Source organism: Uranotaenia lowii, chromosome 2 (genome assembly GCF_029784155.1).
Source record: "Uranotaenia lowii strain MFRU-FL chromosome 2, ASM2978415v1, whole genome shotgun sequence".
Classification (NCBI taxonomy): domain Eukaryota; kingdom Metazoa; phylum Arthropoda; class Insecta; order Diptera; family Culicidae; genus Uranotaenia; species Uranotaenia lowii.
In genome coordinates, this window is record NC_073692.1 from 280,774,040 (window position 1) to 280,794,497 (window position 20,458).

Sequence of the window (20,458 nt, forward strand, 5' to 3'; positions counted from 1 at the left end):
AAAACTTCGCTATGAATTTTTAAATCGCTAGCAGGCTTTGATTTGCTATCCAGTACACGTGAACTTTGGATGGTCGTTTCTAATGCCCAGCCCATGGTGATGGTGAAAACAACCCCGCCAAAGGAAAGTAAAAACGGTTGGCAAAATGGGTGCCATGACTTTTGATTCGTGTGAAAAAAACGAAAGTTGTATGGGAGGGTCCCTTTTCTTAGGTGGGAGGGGCTCAAAACTATTACTAAAACCTTACCATGGTCCAAACACATAACTGTACCAAATTTCAGGCTGATCGGTTAAGCGGTGTGGATTTGTATAAGGTGCATACAAACATATATAGTCCAACTCATCTTTATATATTAGATAACGGTTATTATGTGTTCTCTGGGACAGCTTATGAATAAACATTGATTCATAGCCCTATCCAACCCCCTCCCCCGTGAAAAATTGCCGGGCCCCTCGATGGCATAATCCGGACATGGCTCAGTCTAATATCCCATCATTCGAAAACCACAAAACTTAGAAAAAAAAAGAATGAAAAAATACTTGCATTTTTAAAATAAACAGTCCTGTAGTTAAATTGACGAAAAAAAATATATTAGACGTAATCATCATTTAAAGTTCAAAAACTGTCAAAATCAAACAGCAAATGTAAGCGTGCGTTCCAATCATACAGAACGAAACCACACCATCCGAACCGTGTGATCCGGTCGAGATTACCGCCACGCTTTTATAGCATCGTATGCATTTTTGTTTTGATCTCAGCCACTCGCATAACGCGATTTCATGTGCTGTGCCAACTGATAGGACTAAATGAGAACCAAAAACCACCTGCCTTGCAGTCAACATGTTGATGAGAATTTCCACGATGCGAAACGCAGACTCGCGCCCAACATCCATCCAGCTTGCGTCCTGAAAGAAAATGATTACTCCGATATGCAAGCAGACGGAACGGAGGGAATGCGTTTCGGAATCGCTCGGGTTCGGGAAAATAACCGAGCAGCCGCCGAACGGATGCCGAACGTAAATTGTGGTGCGGGACGGATCCGGAACGGTGCTTGCGTAGGGGGAGTGTGGCGGAAGGCATAAACACGGCAATATTCATCCAATTACAATTATGTCAATGGTTATGGTCGGATGGCAGGATTTCCACCCTAATCGCCAGGTGGTGGGTGGTTGGGTGGATGTCCGCCGGTGGGTGGCTCGAGTAAGGCAATCATCGTTTTTCGCTCTCTGTTTTGATTTTACCATTCGTAACTGAGAGAGTTGGTGAGAGTTGGAAGGAATTTTCCAGGGAAAAAGTGCTAGCTTTTCGGGAAAATTCGGCTCTCTCAGAAGCCGGAACCGAGACGGGGAGCTGGAATCTCATCATTTTAAGTACGAACTCGGAAGCGAAAGGATGTGTCTTTGGAGATCGTCCTAGTCGACATACCGCGGAATACAACGGATCCGGTCTTATTGCCCAAATCCTTGGGACCAGTTACTAGTTGGTTGGGAAATTTGAAGCGGTGCAGACGCACTCCAAGGAGAGGAGACTGATACCTACACCGATTGCAGTTCATCAGCCAGTTAGTTGTTCGGTCTGATAGCAATCCAATCCGATCCGATCCGAACCGAATCGGGGAACGGCAGTGCGGTAGTGAGTAGCAGCCAGCAGGTTATTTAGAAGTATATTATCCGCAGCATCATCGCCAAAGTGCAGACGACTCTGTGGAATCGCCAACGAGCTGAACTGACTCGTGTCTGGCTCTGGAGACTGGAAACTGGAGCGCATATTTGCCAGAAGTGTGGGAGCAGAGAGCATAATAAACTAAGTGATATTAGTGGCGGTGTGTGATAGATGGATGGTTGCTTTTGCTTTTGGTGAATTGAACCGCGCTTGATTGGTATTAAGTGGAAGAGTGGAAAATTGGCATGAAATTGGAGATTTTTTTTTGCGCGCATACAGTCAAAGCAGAAATAAGAAGAGGATCGGCTTCGACGTGTCGGTCGATTGGGTGGAAATGTTGTGGGAGCAAACGAGCTCCGGTAATCTAATGTGGAGCAAGCAGATCGTGGAAAAATAGTAGTGATCAGTGGGAAGCTGTAGAGTGAAATTTATTGCAGCATTACGTCCATCCATTAGAGTGCATCCAATAATAATTGGAATCACGTGAAAGATTGCATTGAAGGTTGAAAGTGAAGCTGTCGATATAATATCATTGACTGCTGTGAATATTTTGACGTAAGTAGAAAGTGTCAAAAGTTGAGTACAAAGTTAATTTTATCATATCTATAACATCATTTTTATCTACACAAAAACAACAATCAGTCAGGTTGAGATCAACATTGTCTTTCTAAGATTCAAAAGAACAGTTAAGTGGAAAGATTGTTATGTTGTGTTGTCTATTCATAACAAACTACAGTTTTAATTGAAAAATATTAAAAATCAGGACTTAATTTTATTTTTGATGGTACATAGCACTCAAATACCAGTTACATTTTAATTTTGTGTAACTCAGAATATATTTGAACAACTTCCGACAAATTTTCATTCGTATTGATACTGTAAGATGGGGTGGATCTAAACCGACTGTGGAACGTCGACGGAACGACTTTGGAACGAGAGATTTAAATCTCCGATTTGATAGGTGTACTTTGTGAATCTTAACAACAATAAAGAAAAGCATAGAGTTAAGCTAGCTGGACGTTGATAAATTATTTTGAAAATTAGCTAAATTTATTAATAGCATAATAACTAAGATACGTTCATCCAAAATATACTTTTTAAAACGTCAACCAATTTGTTATTTCTGATTTAACGGGTATATTCCTGTTAAATCTTATTTTTCAATATTTTCATACAAATTTTCTCATCCATGGTTACCAACATTTTTTCCGAACTATTTTATCCAAAAACCTCAAAAATCCGGTCATTCGACTTCTTAATTGTCGATCAAAAATCCGGGAATATCTAGGCAAATTTGGAATAACGCTACACAAATCAAAAAGAAAAACTTGATTTTTTATCATAATGATTCATCAGCAATTTTAAATTATATTTTAGGCTTTTTCAGTGAAATCCGGGCAAACCGAACCGGATTAGACTTTTGTCAAATTTTGTATTAAATAGCTTGAAAAACCCGGATAAACCGGGCAATCCGGTAATCTTATCCATGATTTAATTCAAGGAAATGATTGCAATGGTGCATGAATTCAGGAGCAAAAATAATCTGAAATATATCTCTTCAATTCAAGGAAATGATTGCAATGCTGAATGTATTCAGGAGCAAAAATAATCTAAAATTAATCTCGTTGCTATCAGTATTTGGCACCAAAAGCCTAATCGATTTTTAGTCCGCTAGTTTTATCCTGCCACTTTTTTCTCACCTTTTGTTCTTTGTGAACCAATTAAAAACAAACCACCTGGTGAAAAACACTAATTGCATGACTAGTGAAGTTTGTAAAACTGTTATTTAACCAAAAATATAGTGTGATAATGAATTGGCTGATAGAAAAAAACGATAAAATAAGCGATTTGTGTCAAACACTGGTTGCTGTCATATGCCATTCCGACTAAATTAAAAGCAACAATCTTCTATGGCACTTACTTTCAAGAGCTTTGTTTACTAATCTATCCTTGTTTTTTGTGAAGATTGGAACTTGAAAGCTTTAAAAAAATCCCGAAAATGTCCCCTAAGGAGTGAAATGTCGTCTTTTGAAGCAATTTGAAGTGATTTCCATTCGTTGAATTATATGTAGCAATCCTCAATATATGATGATTCTTTTGTAACTGTACCGGCCTTAAAAATAGGTAAAATTGATAATGACAAAAAATGTGGTCAAGGGAAAACGCGTGTAAATCGGTGAAATCGTTTATTTAAAAAATCAAATTAAATTTCTTTTTCAAGTTTAATTAGTATAAAATTCAGGAAAAATATTCAGTTAAGCTTCCGCTTTTTCAAATCCGAATTGCCGGGCCTTACGCTTAACCCCTGCCATCAGATTTTGTACAGCCACCTTGTCCACCTTCATCGCCGCAGAAAGCCAGTTTGCCTTGAACTGCTGCTCGTCCTTAGCAGTTTTTTTGGTCTTCTTTAGGTTCCGCTTGACAATAGCCCAGTATTTCTCAATTGGGCGGAGCTCTGACGTGTTGGGAGGGTTCTTGTCCTTCGGAACCACCTACACGTTGTTGGCGGCGTACCACTCCATGGCCTTTTTACCGTAATGGCAAGATGCCAAATCCGGCCAAAACAGTACGGAACAACCGTGTTTCTTCAGGAAAGGTAGCAGACGTTTATTCAAACACTCTTTCATGTAAATTTCTTGGTTGACAGTCCCGGAAGCTATGAAAATGCTGCTTTTCAAGCCACAGGTACAGATGGCTTGCCAAACCAGATATTTCTTCGCGAACTTTGACAGTTTCATGTGCTTGAAAATATCTGCTACCTTTCCCCTTCCTTTTGCCGTATAAAACTCCTGTCCCGGAAGCTACTTGTAGTCGGCTTTGACGTAGGTTTCGTCGTCCATTACCACGCAGTCAAACTTCGTCAGCATCGTCGTGTACAGCCTCCGGGATCGCGCTTTGGCCGTCGTATTTTGTTTATCATCGCGATTTGGAGTCACTACCTTCTTGTAAGTTGATAGTCCTTCTCGTTTTTTGGCTCGAACACACACATATAGGATCTCAGTGAAACTTCATGTTTCCTTGAAGAGATCTAATTTTACTTAACTCTAAGGCGTACATCTTTCAAGGATATTATGGCTAGCATCTTACAAATGCTAAAACCATCAGACCACAGAAAGAGTACTATATGTGCCGTGATCGAGATTCGATCTCATGGACTCTGGCTTAGAAGACTGGAACGCTATCCTCTAGGCCACGACCGGCGGCATTGATGGCGGCTCGATGTACGGTTGTAGACGATACACCTAGCTTATTTGCGGCATCTCGGAGAGAGAGGGTTTCGCTTAAAACTACCGGCCACTCTCTTTGTCGTCTCAGCGGCTTCCGGTTTTCGATTTCCCCCCGATCCAGACTTCCTGGCTGTCGACAAACGTTCTCCAAAACTTTAATTACATTTGTAACGGTTGATTTGGCAACTTTTAGCGATTTTGCCAGATTTGCGTGCGAGTAGCTCGGATTTTCACGATGCGCGATCAAAATTTTTATACCCTGCTCTGCTTCCTTGGACGGCATTTTGACAACTCAAGAGTGAATTCCAAAATCAAAATAGGAGCAACATTCTACACACACACACCTTCAAAATAAGGGGTGTTCAGGTTTCAGGTGACAATGATTGATTCCATGAAAGTAAATAATGTGAATGTGAAAAATCAAGCGCAATCCGTACATTCCGATTGCAGAAGTGGAGAAAATGTAGTTTCGTCTGTCTGGCTCGTCCAACATACTTTAAACAGGCCACACTTCATGTTGACAAATTTGAAAAGTTGTTTTTCGCAAGGCCGTGTGAACGTGGGGTTTAAAGGTTTAACATCCCCCCATGAAGATTTTTTCTAAGTAATTTTTTTCTGAATTTATCGTGGTAACGGGAAATAACTTGATCCTAAAAGGTATTTGAAAATAACTGTTAACAAACATGTCAGAAAATTGGCTCGCCTCCGGTGGAATTTAGTACTTTATCACATCTTTTATCACTCTTATACAAATATATTTCATTTAACGACAGTCGACACTATAAGCGTTCACAAATTGAAACTAATTTTTAATTGTTTATTGCGAGATGCAATTCCCCAAACCCCTTTGTATTGAAACATAAATCTTGACATTCAAAAACACAACCTCCTCTTTGGCATGGGATTTCTTCAAGAACTGTAATAACTTAACAATTTCAGAATTTGATACCACCCATTTCAACATCAAATTACATTCATCAAATACTAATATTCTTCAAAAAAATATATACATATGTCCTTCAAAATGTTCAATTCCACATTCGGAAAGGTTTTGATTATACAAGGCCACAAAATTAACATTTTTCCGAGGAGCACAGAACTCAAGAGCTTATTTCTGATGAATTTGGGTGCACTGAATCAAAATGACAATTATTAGTTTTTTCTAGCAGCTTTTGGTTTTTAAAATTAATTTTGAAGGACAGACAGACATCATTGAATAAATTTCTGCACTTTTGTGACAAACTGTATAACGTTACAAAAATTTCAAAATAATGATGTTAAACAATGATAAACTTTCAAGAAGCCCGCTAGAAATTTTGACTTCTGGGAAAAAAGAAAAGAAGTATATTTTAAATGTTATTGAAACAGAAGTCAAATCGATTTTCAGTCTTCAGCAAATATGCTAAATATAATAAAACTAAAGACATTCAGTAATGTCAGAAATACTTGTTGTGGTAGATAGATGCTAGAGTATAAAATCAATGAACAGACTTATCATTCCTTGTTGGCAAAAGATGTGTATGCTTTGAACAACGCATACTTGGACGGCGGATGAGAGTGTGAATGAACTGTGGCAATCAAAACTACTGCTATGATTGGCGGAATGTATATTGCTTGTAGTAGTGAGCTTGGAGAAACAGTATAAAGTATCACTACTACATTAGTAAATCGTGGATGGAAAAATTTGTGGGAGCTGGATGACGGTTGGTTGAGTCAGTCTTTGAACGAGTTTTAGACCGAAGTGATGCTGTCTACATCCGGGAGACGCAAATGTGAAACCTGAGATTGTAGCTACGACAGCATATAATGCTAAAAAGCTAATAATCATTATTGACAAAGTTGAAGAAACATGAAAGAACTCCGAATAAACCATTTTCGCCGACTTATTTGATAAAACTGACTAAATTGACAAAATTGACAAAATTAACAAAACTGACCAAATTGACAAATTTGACAAAATTGACAAATTTGACAAAATTGACAAATTTGACAAAATTGACAGAATTTTCAAATTTGAAAAAGTTGACAAAATCATGAAAATTGTTAAAATCGACAAATTAACAAAATCTAGAAAATTGGTTAAATTGACAAAATTTGCTGAACTAACAATGCTGACAAAATCATGAAAATTGATAAAATTGACATTATTGACAAAATTTAAAAAAAAAAGACATACACCGTCTTAGCCGATTTAGGCTTTACAGACTGAATAAATGACGCGGACAACTTAAGATTAACATTTAACACCCAGTACCGAGATGGGAATCGAACCCATGCCATCAGTGGACCAGCGATTACCGTCATACCACGCTAACAACTCGACCACCGAGACGTAAAATTGACCAAATTAACAAAATGAACGAAATAGACAAAATCAACGAAACAGAATAAAAATCTCAAAATAACAAAAAAAAACAAAGGTAGAGAAAATGGTTGAAAATCTTCGGAGCTAAAAATTTTCAAATTTGAATTTAGCATATGAAGTTTCAAATTATTTTTTTTGCTGATATATTAGATAACCTGAACTTGGAAAACTTCGTTGACAAGTTCTTCAGATTCCGATTGTAACAAAATTTGTTGTTATAGTAGGACGATTGTTATTAACATCTAGCAACCACTCTAGATTTACCAGTTTTTATAAAATACTAGAGTAGAGCAGTAGGCGAATGTGGTTGATAGATGCTAGAGTATAAAATCAATGAACAGACTTATCATTCCTTGTTGGCAAAAGATGTGTATGCTTTGAACAACGCATACTTGGACGGCGGATGAGAGTGTGAATGAACTGTGGCAATCAAAACTACTGCTATGATTGGCGGAATGTATATTGCTTGTAGTAGTGAGCTTGGAGAAACAGTATAAAGTATCACTACTACATTAGTAAATCGTGGATGGAAAAATTTGTGGGAGCTGGATGACGGTTGGTTGAGTGAGTCTTTGAACGAGTTTTAGACCGAAGTGATGCTGTCTACATCCGGGAGACGCAAATGTGAAACCTGAGATTGTAGCTACGACACTTGTAATGATAACTTTTCGAATTTCTTAAGATTGTAGAATTTAACTTTTTTTAAACCAATTTTCCCTATGAAGTTTGACAAAATATTATTGTTTGATTGAATAGAGGAAAACAAACAAATTCAAATCATTTTTTGTCTTTCCTGATGTTTTGTTGGTTTTTCAGTTATCAATGATTGATTTCAATCAGAACTGATTAATTTTTAAACTGATAACAAAATCTGACAAAACCTTCAAGTTCAGGAAGCAAAAATCTTTGAAATCACAATCATTTAAACATACGCACATAAAATGCTGTTAAATTTTATAATTAGGATTTAAAAATGGTAAAACATTTATATTGAATAAAATGCCTTCTAAAACTAACTATTTCCATCTACATTTTGTTTATGGATTTTCAAACAAATTTTCCGAATTGGACAGTCCCATTATTGAAACTATTGATTTTTTTAGATAAATTTGTCTATGTTGCTTAATTCTGAGTTTTCGTGTTCTGAAATAAAAATTTTCTTAAAAACCATTCAAACTAAATTTAAAAAAAAAGTTGTTTTCAGCATTTTAATCAAGTTCGTAGAATTCAGTATTTTTGTTTTTATCAGTTTCTTAATGATTTTTCAAGAAATCAATTACCAACTTACACTTTGTTAGTACATGTAAGCTTTCAATGATGATTTGAACATTTTTTGTTATAAAATTATAAAGTCAATATTGTGAACTGCAAAGACATTATCTTTTATTCTGATTATTGGAAAAACCAAATATGAAAAATGATCAAAGTCAAATATTCAAGCACTCGCGCTCTTCAAACATAATTTAATATATTCATCGTTTTTTCAAGTTAAATTAAATAAGCTACCCGGTATATGTTTTGAATTCTCCTAATTTTGAATGGATACTTTTTTTCTGATCGAGAATATTAATTTCAAATCGTAAATCAAATGATTTTTTTCAAATTCAAGTTTTATTTCTGACATGATCTGAAATATATTTTGGAATTTCAATTTAATTTCTTTAATCTGTATTCATTTTAATGTTATCTATTTCTGCACTGATTTTTATGTACAAAGAATAAAATCCTTGTTTTATTGAAATTTTAATTCGTATTAGTTTTCTAGTGTCTCGCAAATTTTAATTTTTCATCTGTAAACTAGACTGCTTAAAATTTATTTTCAAGCTAATCTATGTTAAAAAAATATTTATGACTTCCGAAGAAAAAGTATTGATTTGAATATTTGACTCTGATTCATTTTGAATCGTTACAGTAAAATTTATTATTTATTCAAGTCTGCTTCATGGTCAGAAAAAAAATTTTAGAATCCAATTTTCTTATTTATTGTGCATTTTTTGTATTGTTATTATTTCTAGGTAAATTTGGATTTTGAAAACCCTCCATAGACGGGTCCCTCGCACGGGCCTGGTTCTTCGTTAAAATAAACAAAATATAGCAGTAAACTCGTGTGCTAAAGTGAAAGAACTAGAAGGGTAAAATTTTATCAAAGCAATCGAAAGATTCCTTTTAATTCACCTACGGTAAATGAAAAGTTAATATACCGGTATTTCGTTAGCAACTTACTACCTTCTTCAGTGGGCGTTTTCGATCGAAATCGAAATCGAAAACGCTCACTGAAGAAAGTAGTAAGTTGCTATCGAAATACCGGTATATGAACTTTTCATTTACCGTGGTTGAATTAAAAGGAATCTTTCGATTGCTTTGATTCAGTTGAATCATTCATCCAAGTAGGCTCCCAACACAACAGAGTAAAACAGAAGAACAAGGAGAAATAATTGAAAAAATTGAAAGATTCTTAGTAAGGTTAACAATTCGTAGAAGCTGAAAATCTGTAAATGGTACATAATGATAGACACACAAATTGCTGAACTATGCTTGCCAGATTGCCCGGTTTTACCTAGACTCGCCCGGATACTTGATAAAAAATTTTGTGTATGTTCCGGTCCACCTCGTTTCTCCCGATTTCGTTGAAAAATGGATTTATTGACTTTACTCGCAAAGTCAAACAAAAAATTCAAAGAAAGTTATTATTTTTTTTACGTCCAAAAACGAAATTTTTATTGAATTATCGAATTGAGCAAGTTTTATCTAATCAATCATGACCTGGTTTTTGGAAGCCTTAGAAACTTTTTGAAGTCTTGTGATGTGTTTTGATGAAACAAAAAGTTTCTATTCAATTCTTCTTGTTTTTTTTGTCAAGTTATTCCTGGGTCTTGATCAAATTTGCCCGGATATTGCTCGGGTTATGGGTTGAAACCTTTGACATCAAGTGCTCGGATTTTGCAAGGTTTTTTTTTTTTTTAAAAAGTCTGGAACTTTCCAACCCAGATGCGTACACGTAAAATTCTGACAAACTTAGGCTTAATCTACAAGGAAGAATGTTTTTGAACGCGACCGTTTTTTCCATAGCACCTCCACAGGTCTCACAAAGTTGATATCCTGTTTTGGTTGGTTTAGAATAGTGCCATTATGAGAATATTGTTGAGTCATTATGTCATTATAAGTAAAGTTACCAAAATTAGTTGAAATTGGCATGGGACCAAGGAACAATTTGTGCCAATAATTTTATTAAAAAAATAGCCCTTTTTTGAACCACTCGAATGTAAATCTTCAATTTTTATTGAGTTTGGAAATTCGAACGATATAGATTTCAAAATATAAATTTAAAAAAATACATACAATTTGCATTTTTCAAATCCAACTCTCTGGAGCCACTTTTTAATGACTCATTTTTAAAGCAATAACAAAAAAATTGGATAAGTTTCTACCTAGAGTATGGTGGGGTAAAAGTACGACCTTAATGCTTTTCTATTTTTAAAAATTTTGCGGGTTGATTTTTAAAAAAACCAAGAACAGTATTTGATTCCTTAGACTTTTATCTCTCTTTTAAAAAAAATACGAAGGTAATCGATCGATGCATTTGCAAGCAGAAATGAAAATGTCTAACTGCTATTTAAACGTACTCTTACCCCACCTCTGGGGCAAAAGTTCGAATCATGTGGGGTAAAAGTACGACCATTCAAAATTCCACAATTCTGCATGAAGTCAAGAAATTTTTTTTTATATCGATCAGTGCTTACAGCAGCAGCTTCTGTGTTCGCTTCTGATACAAATCCTATAAATGGGTGAATAGCCTGCGCGAATTTGAAGTTCTCCACTAACTGTCTATTTTCAGCAGGTTTACAAAATCCAGTTCTCATCTTATTTAAGCAATTTTTCGCGCGAGCAAGTCTTGTAGAAACAATATTATGTGCTGATGTTTTCAGTGCACTTGAAAAAGAAGACAAAATTTTCCGTTCAGATTTACTTCAGTAGACCCTTCGTACTTTTGCCCCATTTGCAGTTCGTACTTTTGCCCCTTCAAGGTTTCTTGTGATTCACAGTGTATTGTGCAGAACAGAGACATATTAATCAAATTCTTTCTGCGGCATTTGCTAGTGGTTGAAAACAACTAAACTGACACATTAAAACTTTCATTGAAAGCCAAACTTTTGATTGCTTAAACATGTTTGCCGTTATTTTAAATATTACATCATTTAAGCAAAAAAGCTATTTTCCCTTATTTTTCGGAGCATTTTCAATTCCTACGGAAAAAAATTATGGCTGGATGTAGGCAGTCAAAATCACTATCAATCCACGCCAGAGTTTTGAATTTTACTGTTCTTGGTTTTTGATAAACCCAAAACGTACTTTTACCCGACTCGTACTTTTACCCCACCTTACTCTACATGTTTTACCTGAACTATAACTAAGATTGAATGCAAAAAAAAACAAAATTATCTGTAATTTTTTTAATGGATATAAAGGGATCCCGACGGGACTTTTTTCTACAGTTCGAAGAGTTTAACTGACAGTTGTTGTTCAAAATTCCGTTGGAAGGTCTTTAATCCTTTTCGGATTGGAAAAATTTACTCGTTTTTTTATCGTTCTTAACTTTTATTTTAATCTATAGTTTGAAACCTAGGTATTAATTCAGAGTTTTTGATTTCCAGGTGCTGAGTGTGCTTTTATCTCAAACACACTGTTGGTGCTGATATTCAAGCGTACGATTAGTGCTGTAAACTAAATTTTCTCAATGCAGATTGTTTTCATATCTGCAATACGTTAACAAACGAAGAACAGTGAAATCATTGAACTAATCAATCCACAAATCCAATCTAGTATTGTGGTTAGTCTTAGCCCAAAAACAGCTTGACTATTGTTTCATAAATATAACCCGCAGCAAAAGCTACCGAACTGAGATTACTAACAGTGAATCAAAAGAAGCCAGAACGCAACTGTGCAAACCAGCAGTAAATTAAGAAAATAACGTGCAACAACGCCTGAAAATATACTCCATTTTTCCGCCTTTATTAATAATATCTCGCGTTCCGGAAGCGCCAAAAAGCAGCAAGAAAAACATTTGGATATTGTGCTGCCCCGTGTGCCGTCGACGTCGTGCGCGCTAGTCGTTCTGCTTTGGGCATCAAGTTGAGGCGCTGCAAAAAAGTGGTTATCCTCAGAAGCAACAAAAAAGTGAACATTACATCCCTGCTCAGAATGTACTACTGTTGAATGGACCCTCCAGCAGGACCATTGATGATGGCTGGAGAGTGCTTTTCTATCCTTCGGTTCAGCGTTTCCTAGTGCCCGAATTGCGAAAGGATAAAAGTGGCGCACACAAAAAAAAAAATATCAAAACATTTCCCATACAATCAAATAAAATCACTTTGCACACCTCTCTTCATAAACGGAGTAATAACATTGGCATACCGTCGCTTGCCGCTATACTGAATGTATGAAGGTTCCTAGTTCAGGTCCAGGCAGCTCAAATTGCTAATATCAACAAAAACAGACGACGAGACTTTGTCGACGACACGAGCGTGTGAGCAAGTTGTGGGTCTCGTGTGATGCCAATTCAATCTGACGGGGGAGGCAAGTAGAAGAAGAAGTTCAGCAGCGATTCAGGCCACTTCCCAGCCCCGGAATTGCGTTGTTGGCTGGCACCGAAGCCATTATTAAAGTGTGTTTGGATTTCTGTGAGTGTGCCGGTTTTCTGACTGCCGCCGTGCCGACGAGGACGACGAGACGTTGAAGTTGGGAGCGCGCGCGAGTAAAATCCCTTTAACAAAGAGCAACAGCACAGCACAACAACAGCAGCGTGCCGCCAAAAAGGTGAGATTTTTACGATTCATGTTCAAAAGCCTATTTCCTGTCCATTCCTTTACTGTGTTCCGTTAATCTTTCTGTTCATGTTGTGAATTGTTTTGGTACGTACAGTCCTGAGGGAAAAAATTGTCCAAATCCTATATTTTTAATATCTAGGGGAAAATGAGGACACTTGATCATTGGGGAGATCCGTTTTTCAAATGGAGCAAAACAACAATTCTGTTACCTAAGTTTTTTTTAGATGTTTCAGATATTCAATTTTTGATGATAATATCTTTTAAGAAAAAGTTTTCTTAAATGTTACCTGTCTGTGGATTCCCTTGAGTTCAAAAATACATGTTTATCAACTAAATGAATCGCCCAACAGCTTTTGGATGGCTGGCAAGCTCCTTAAAAAAAATAAATAAAAATAAAAAATCATGGAATTTCTTGAGCAGGTCTGCAAAGGGCATGTTCGGCACCTATGATTGGAGATTGCCCTCAGCTGTTCTCGAGGTGAGGGAGGGAGCACCGAGATGTCGACACTGGTATCTATCCACTGATTCGATGTTTTCTGATCCCAAATATGCATTCTTTCAATTTTCATTGTCACTGGTTTTTAGCACTGATATTTTCTCCTATTTAAGCATTGAAAGTTTTTTGTATTTTGGGCTGAAGCCCAGTACTTTTTATATCACTTTTACTTATTTGGAGTCTGGGTCTTTGCCCAGATTTTTTTTTAAATTTTTACTGATTGTCTCGGAGGCGAGCGTACACGGGAAGTTTCCCTTCGAAAAAATGCACGGAACACTCAAATTTTTCCCTTTTTGTTTTTCGCAGTTTTGGGCGTGCACACCGTGTCGCTAGTGAAACCAACAAACCCACCGGCATGCCACACGTGATTGCGATGGGATTCTATCCCGGGGAAACCTGGAACGTGCTCGCGATCGGCCACGATTTTAATCATGATCAAGAACAAGCGAATTTCTCGTGAGCGCTTCGTCTAGGCGGCGAGCTAGAGCGTTAATTTTCTTCTCAGAGTTACCGAATCAGAATCGGGGCACTGAACTGCAGACTCTTCACTGTGTGGCGCTTTCATGATTTTGTCAGCTCTTGTCAGCCATGATAATGGAGCCCACAGTTGTAGGTAAGGCTCGTAGCCACAAGTTTGTTAAAACAGTCAGTGCACCCTTGGCCACCTAGACGGCATATTTCACTCAGAAGCACACTAGGTTTTTGATCACCAAGAACGATTCCAGATAAAAGGCTAGTCAAACGCTATGTTTCCGATGTCCGAAAGCGGGAAATGACGGCTTCTTTCAACCGATCGTACTTGTCATTAGTGACCATCATGTACAAACTTCGTATGAGAACCGAGGGCTACGATAACGGCATTGAAATCATTAAAATTTAATTTATCAAGCCGTATTTCATTCACACAAAATGCCGCTTCGTGGACCAGGACTCGATATCTTCTTGATCGAAAAGCGGATAACTTGTTTTCGCGATGACAGGAGATTCCATCGTTTCGACTTCCACATGGAGATCTTTTTTCTCGACAGAATGAGTGGCGTCTTTGTTCTCCATTTTGTTTTAGCAAGGATGGATGTCTCACTACAGCGTGGTTTATTAAATGGTTCACAGCAGTGCTTTCAATTTAACTTCGCGACTCGCTGTTTGACTTTGCAAAAACTTGTTCGGTCGGGGTTACCAATTTGGAGAATGAAACTAATTATTGTGGGATAAGATGTTCTCCAATGTTCGGATACGAAATAAACACTCGAACGGGCACACGACTTGTTCGTTCGAAAGTCAAATCTATATAAAAGCTATTTACATTGGTTAAGTTGTGAGACAATAGAATCACTTGCGATCGGATGGTCGCATGGTTCGTTGGCCGACAACCGGCATTATCGCACGTAGTGGTGTTGGTGGGCGATCGGCCAAACGATCATAGGTTGATGATTATCGAATTTTTGTTGGTGTAGTGATCGAAGACCTTAATTAATTACGCCCGCATAGTCGAAATCGGATACGAATTCCTTTCAACAGCAGGATCTGCCATCTACGACTTGAAACAAGAAAAATAATGTTTAACTGATATAAAAAATCTATATTTTCGAATGAGAAACCTGTTTTTTGGATTCAAATTCAGCCCAGAATCTTTCCATCATCTCCCGTCATTTCACAGTATGACATAACCTGTAAATTAACATCCTATGTAGCGTGGCACGGGCCGTTTGCAGCGAATTATTCGCACATCAAAACTTGATCCCGAAAATTTTCCCGTCATTGCACAGTGGTCCAAAAATGAAATTATGCGGGAAACAATAAAAGTTTAGTTCTTTGAGAAAATGGATACTTTCTTTTGCTGATAGATGGTGAAAGGACTTTCAAAATTTTGATAGCTTTTTTCTGCCTGTGAAATGTACTAAACGAGCTATTTTTTTTTTTCAAAATTTGAATATAACATGTTTATGAGATATTTACGATTCAAGAGAAAAAGAAAAAAAAGCACAGTTTGCTTCAAAGTCCATCATAATCCAATTGATAGCTGACAAAACTGTTGATTATTGAAACAACTGCTAAAATGTTCACAAAGCTCGAAACATGCGTTTAAATGAAGCACATGATCGACAACTACGGTTAAGTGTCATCAGAAAAATCAAGTTTCCAACCAGAATTTTTAATTTTTAATAAGCGAAAAACTAAGTGTAGATCGCTGATATGTTTAACAATTTTTTCACCGACAAGCTGAAAGTGTTGCCTAGTTGCGTGTTATTCAAATCTAACCTCAAACAACAAATATTTGCTAGTTCCAGAGCTCGTAAGCTGTATGGCAGGTACCGAGGCTATGAGACAGAAGATTTCTGATGGACGACAAAACTTATGAAAAACACTAATTCAAACATAAGCCAGCATGTCTGTTCGTGACAAGATCCTTAGCATATAAAAGTATGTATTTTCCAGTTATTTTGTAGAAAATATAATGATTTGCCAAGATTCTGGTCCTGTGGAAAAAAACAACCATTTTCAACAATAACATTCGCTGTTTTTAAAAGCCTAAAAAGAGTGATTTTGTATGTAGTCTTCGCATCCTACGATCTATACTTCCCGATTATACTTGAAGTTCAATCTGATGGTGGTTTTATTTTGTTGTTGTCAGATTTTGCCAGCAGACATTCCATTAAAAACGCTTTGAAGTGGCTCAAAAATAATCAAGTTTTGGTAATTTTGAAACAGCTGTATATTGCCCTCAGTTTCTTTTAAAAGAGAAGTACTCAACCGAAAAGTTACAGAAATCGAAGGAGGAGGATGCAGCCACCTAAAACACAAACTAGACGAAGCATAAGTCGGAAAAACTGATAAATATCATGACTGAAAAAGTGTGCGCCGGCCAACGGGAGATACCAAGAATAAAGTAGAAATATTTTTCACAAAAAAACGAAATTTTTTTTTCAAATTTTTTCATGAATTATCAGAAGATTGTCTTCATTTCCTTCATGAAAAGTATTTCGACCAAACGAATCGTTTTTGAGATACACGCATTCGTAACTGTCCCATTTCTAAATGGACTTAGACTTTACGTCTTGTTGTTTGATGTATTAAGTGTCTAAGACAAACTTTTACAACAACTGACTGCCTTTAGTTGTTGTGAAAGTTATAATGAAATAATTTTAAGGTAGTTCATAAAGTTTCTGAGATATGAACATTATTTTCCAACTGTGATTAAATAGAGGCCTACATTGTGATACAATATTGTAGAACCTAATAATTCATGAAACTTTGTCGAAGACATCAAACATCTATCCCTTGAAATAAAAGTTTTATAGCAATTTGATCTCATAATCCCCGTTTTAAGGAGTAAGAGCTCCCGTACATAATAATCGGAAAAACGATAAAATGCATTTTAATTCCATCAATCGACAAGTGGTTCTTATCAAGTTTTTTGAAAATGTAAACATTTGCAATTAAAGGTAATTCATTGTACACAGAAGTCCCTCTCTAACGAAAACATGAAACAAAATTGGTCAGAAAGCACCCAAGGTAATTTTCATCGAGTTATAAATCTAGAATATGTGATCATTGATTACATATAATGGACCCTTCCACTTTGATTTTGGAGGGTAGGGGGGTTTTACTCTATAGATTTTCCTTAAATGCAAATGTTAAATTTTCACAAAACTTGATGAGAACCACTCATCAATTGATTGAATTAAAAAGAATTTTATCGTTTTTTTTGTTCAATTATTATGTATGGGAGCCCTCCCTTACCTAGATGGGAAGTACTCAAAAATTCACTGGAACAATTTACTCATAAAACTACTTCATGCCAAATTTCACATCAATCAGTTCTGTAGTTTCTGTTTTTTGAAGAACAAAGATGGACATTTTTTCAATTTTATCGAGATTTTAGCGATTTTTACAAAATTTCAAAAAAACAACTAAACACTTTAAACAAAATACATAACTCCAGTTTTTTATATTTTAAAGAATGCGATATGAACTTTAAAATGCAATCAACGATGGATTTTTTTTTATTTCATTTCATTTTTTATTTATCCATAGTTTTGAAACTAATATGCATTAAAATAATTACTTTAAGAATATAAAAATAAAACACACAATATTTAGGCCATGATTATTTAGATACTGAACAGTTGAAAACGCGTGTATTTTTAAATCTTTTCGTTTGATCGAAAAACGTGAGCATTCTACTGAGTCTTCTTATACTTCTTATCTATTTGGGCCAACAAAAAAAATCCAGAAAAATCAACAGTTCATGAGTTTATTAGTCGACAATTAAAGATATCCAAGGTGATTGTGCAAAAATATTTTACTATGTCCTGTTTCATCGTTAATTTAAAAAAAACTAAGACACCTTAAAAAATAGGCAAGGTTTCATTACCAACCAAGTTTGCATATCCGAATCCTAGGAATGTACGTATTTATCACCAAAATGAAGTGCCCGGACTCTAAATGATTATAGCTTTAGAAGTCATCCTGAGTTTTTTTTTCGTATTCAGATCCGAAGTTCATAAACTTAAATCTTTCGCAGAATTCAAAACTTCAAATTGGCGATCCAGAATTGAAAACTCAAAATAAGTTAATGAAGAGATAAACCACCGTAATGTTTGTATTTTACTTTAATTTGTCGGCCTTAGTTGTGAAAAGGAGGAACAAAAATTTGATATGTGATGATATGCTTCTAAATAAATTCTACCCGCTCATTTTCAACATCTTTCATTTCATCTAACCTTCTATCCACCTATATAAAAAATTTCATAATCTTTAGATGTCCCTACTAAAAAGGACATCACTTTTCACCGCTAAGGCCGACAAATAAAAGTAACACTCAAAATAAGATTCGTCATTCGAAATTCGTATTTTAATTCAGATGAAAACCCAAGACATCAAACATAAAATCTAGATAATACTACTCTGTTACAAATTTCAAATTCTTGGCTCATATCGAAATATTGATCTGGAATCTAAACTCAGTAATCATTTTTTTTACATTTCAGAAATCGTATTGAAACTCGGAAAAAGATCCAAAATTAAAATTTTATAATACTGATACGGGCTTGTGATATAGCTCAGTTGGCAAGTCTGTTGTCTCCTGAGCCGATGTCCGCAAGTTCGAGCCCCAGAGTAAACATCGAACACAGTTGTACCGGATAGTTTTTCAATAGCGATAAAGAAACATTTAATATCCCATAAAAAAAAATATTATAATTACAATTTTATCAAGAGACAAATTTCAAAAAAAAGCTTGAATTTTGATCGAGATTGTAAATATCAGGTTAGAACCGCAAAACTTCAATAAATTAATTTTACTTCGTAAACTAAATTTATTTTCATTAATTTGCTCGAGAGTTTGATAGATTTGGCTTTTTTGATTTCAGTATAAAATAATAAAATAGGAAAACACAAATAATGGTTTCCCGCTTAATTTTATTTCTGGACCACTGTGAAATTACGGGAAATGATGAAACACAGATTTGGGCCTGTATCCAATTTTTAGTCAACATGCAGATGGTTTCGAATGTCAGCTTTGTACTGATTTTATATGTAAAAACAATTTCTTCGTTTCATAAATTTTTCTCCCATGGAATTTTTTTTGGTCCCATAGTGATTTATTCAGGTCTCGTCAGATCTATCGAACCGTATATTGAACAACCGTGTAGGGGAACTAGGTATAAAATGCGCCACCATCATTATTTCACTAATCAAACATTACAAATCAAAAAAGATTCTAGCATTATCTAAAAAAGACCTAAAAACATCTACAGGACTAATAACAGAACACTGTGAATGTCTTTATCATTTCAAACTAAAAAGCAAGAGTCATTCTGACGTATGCCGATTTTGCAGGGCTGAGAAGAAAACATCTGAGCCTCTTCTGTGTGACTGCCCTTGTCTAGTATCAAAAAGAACAAAAGTACTTGGAAAAGGTATATTGGATCCTTCCGAAATATATTCTATATGTTCCAAGAAGGTTGTCAACTTCATTCGTGTAGTTCTTCCAGATTGGAAAAATGCTAAACAACAAGAAAGTGACACTGTTGAAATCAATCAGAGTGATCTATCTGGATTGGCCACATTAAACAGGGGACAAACCACAAAAGATCCAACATCTGGTCGCAGTGGTAGGAACCCAACAAGGAAAAATAAAAATCCAACATTTTTAAACATTTCTGATAATGCCAGTTTGACCTATTTACATTTTAATGCGTTTATAAACATTTGTGGACCTTCTAAGTATTTTATACCCCGTAAATTTGACGAAAAATGAAAATAATTTTTTTAGGAGTTTTTCTTGCAATTTTTCAGCCTTTTCCTTAAAGAATTACGGCATCTAAAAGCAAAAAACCCACCTGTCATCTGTTCCAATGATGAACATGGGTCTTTACATTCATCAAAAAACGAAAAAGTCCTAATTCACTAACTATTTACATTATTTGAGCGATTTTAAATAAAAATGTCGAGGCTTGGCAAAGCGCGCCATGTCCGCTTATATTGAAGTTTGTTTCATATTTTTTTAAATTTATGTACAACTTTCATCACAATACGTTGAAAGAAATTTCTATGTTTAATTGGAAAACATAACTTAAATATAAACGAAAATATTTGAAATTCCTTAATTTCATAAAGATTAAATTAGCTTTTTTAAGAAAGTCAGTATAACTGGCAACACTGCGCGTAGCAATACATTTTTCAATCTGTGAAGTAAAATACAAGTGTTTTAACCTGTCGGGGGTAATTAAATCAATAAACACGTAATAAACGAAATCACACTTTAGAAAGCCTTTCATAATTTACCTATAAAGACTTATATTATTGGCTTAGGTGTTTCAGTTTATCTATTTATGGTGAAGAACAGTCTTCTTCTCAAAACATTTGTCGAATTTACTG

General features: G+C 35.6%; 1 protein-coding gene across 4 annotated transcripts in view; it reads left to right on the forward strand.

The window, feature by feature from the left end:
- Window positions 1-1,383: 1,383 nt before the first annotated feature.
- LOC129748938 (LIM/homeobox protein Lhx9-like) overlaps window positions 1,384-20,458 on the forward strand; it is a 425,064-nt gene continuing 405,989 nt past the window's right edge. For all 4 annotated transcript variants that reach the window (XM_055743748.1, XM_055743751.1, XM_055743749.1 and 1 more), the window contains exons 1-2: window positions 1,384-2,218; window positions 11,908-13,069. The gene's annotated coding sequence lies outside the window, so the exon portion shown is untranslated. The remainder of the gene's footprint in view (window positions 2,219-11,907; window positions 13,070-20,458) is intronic.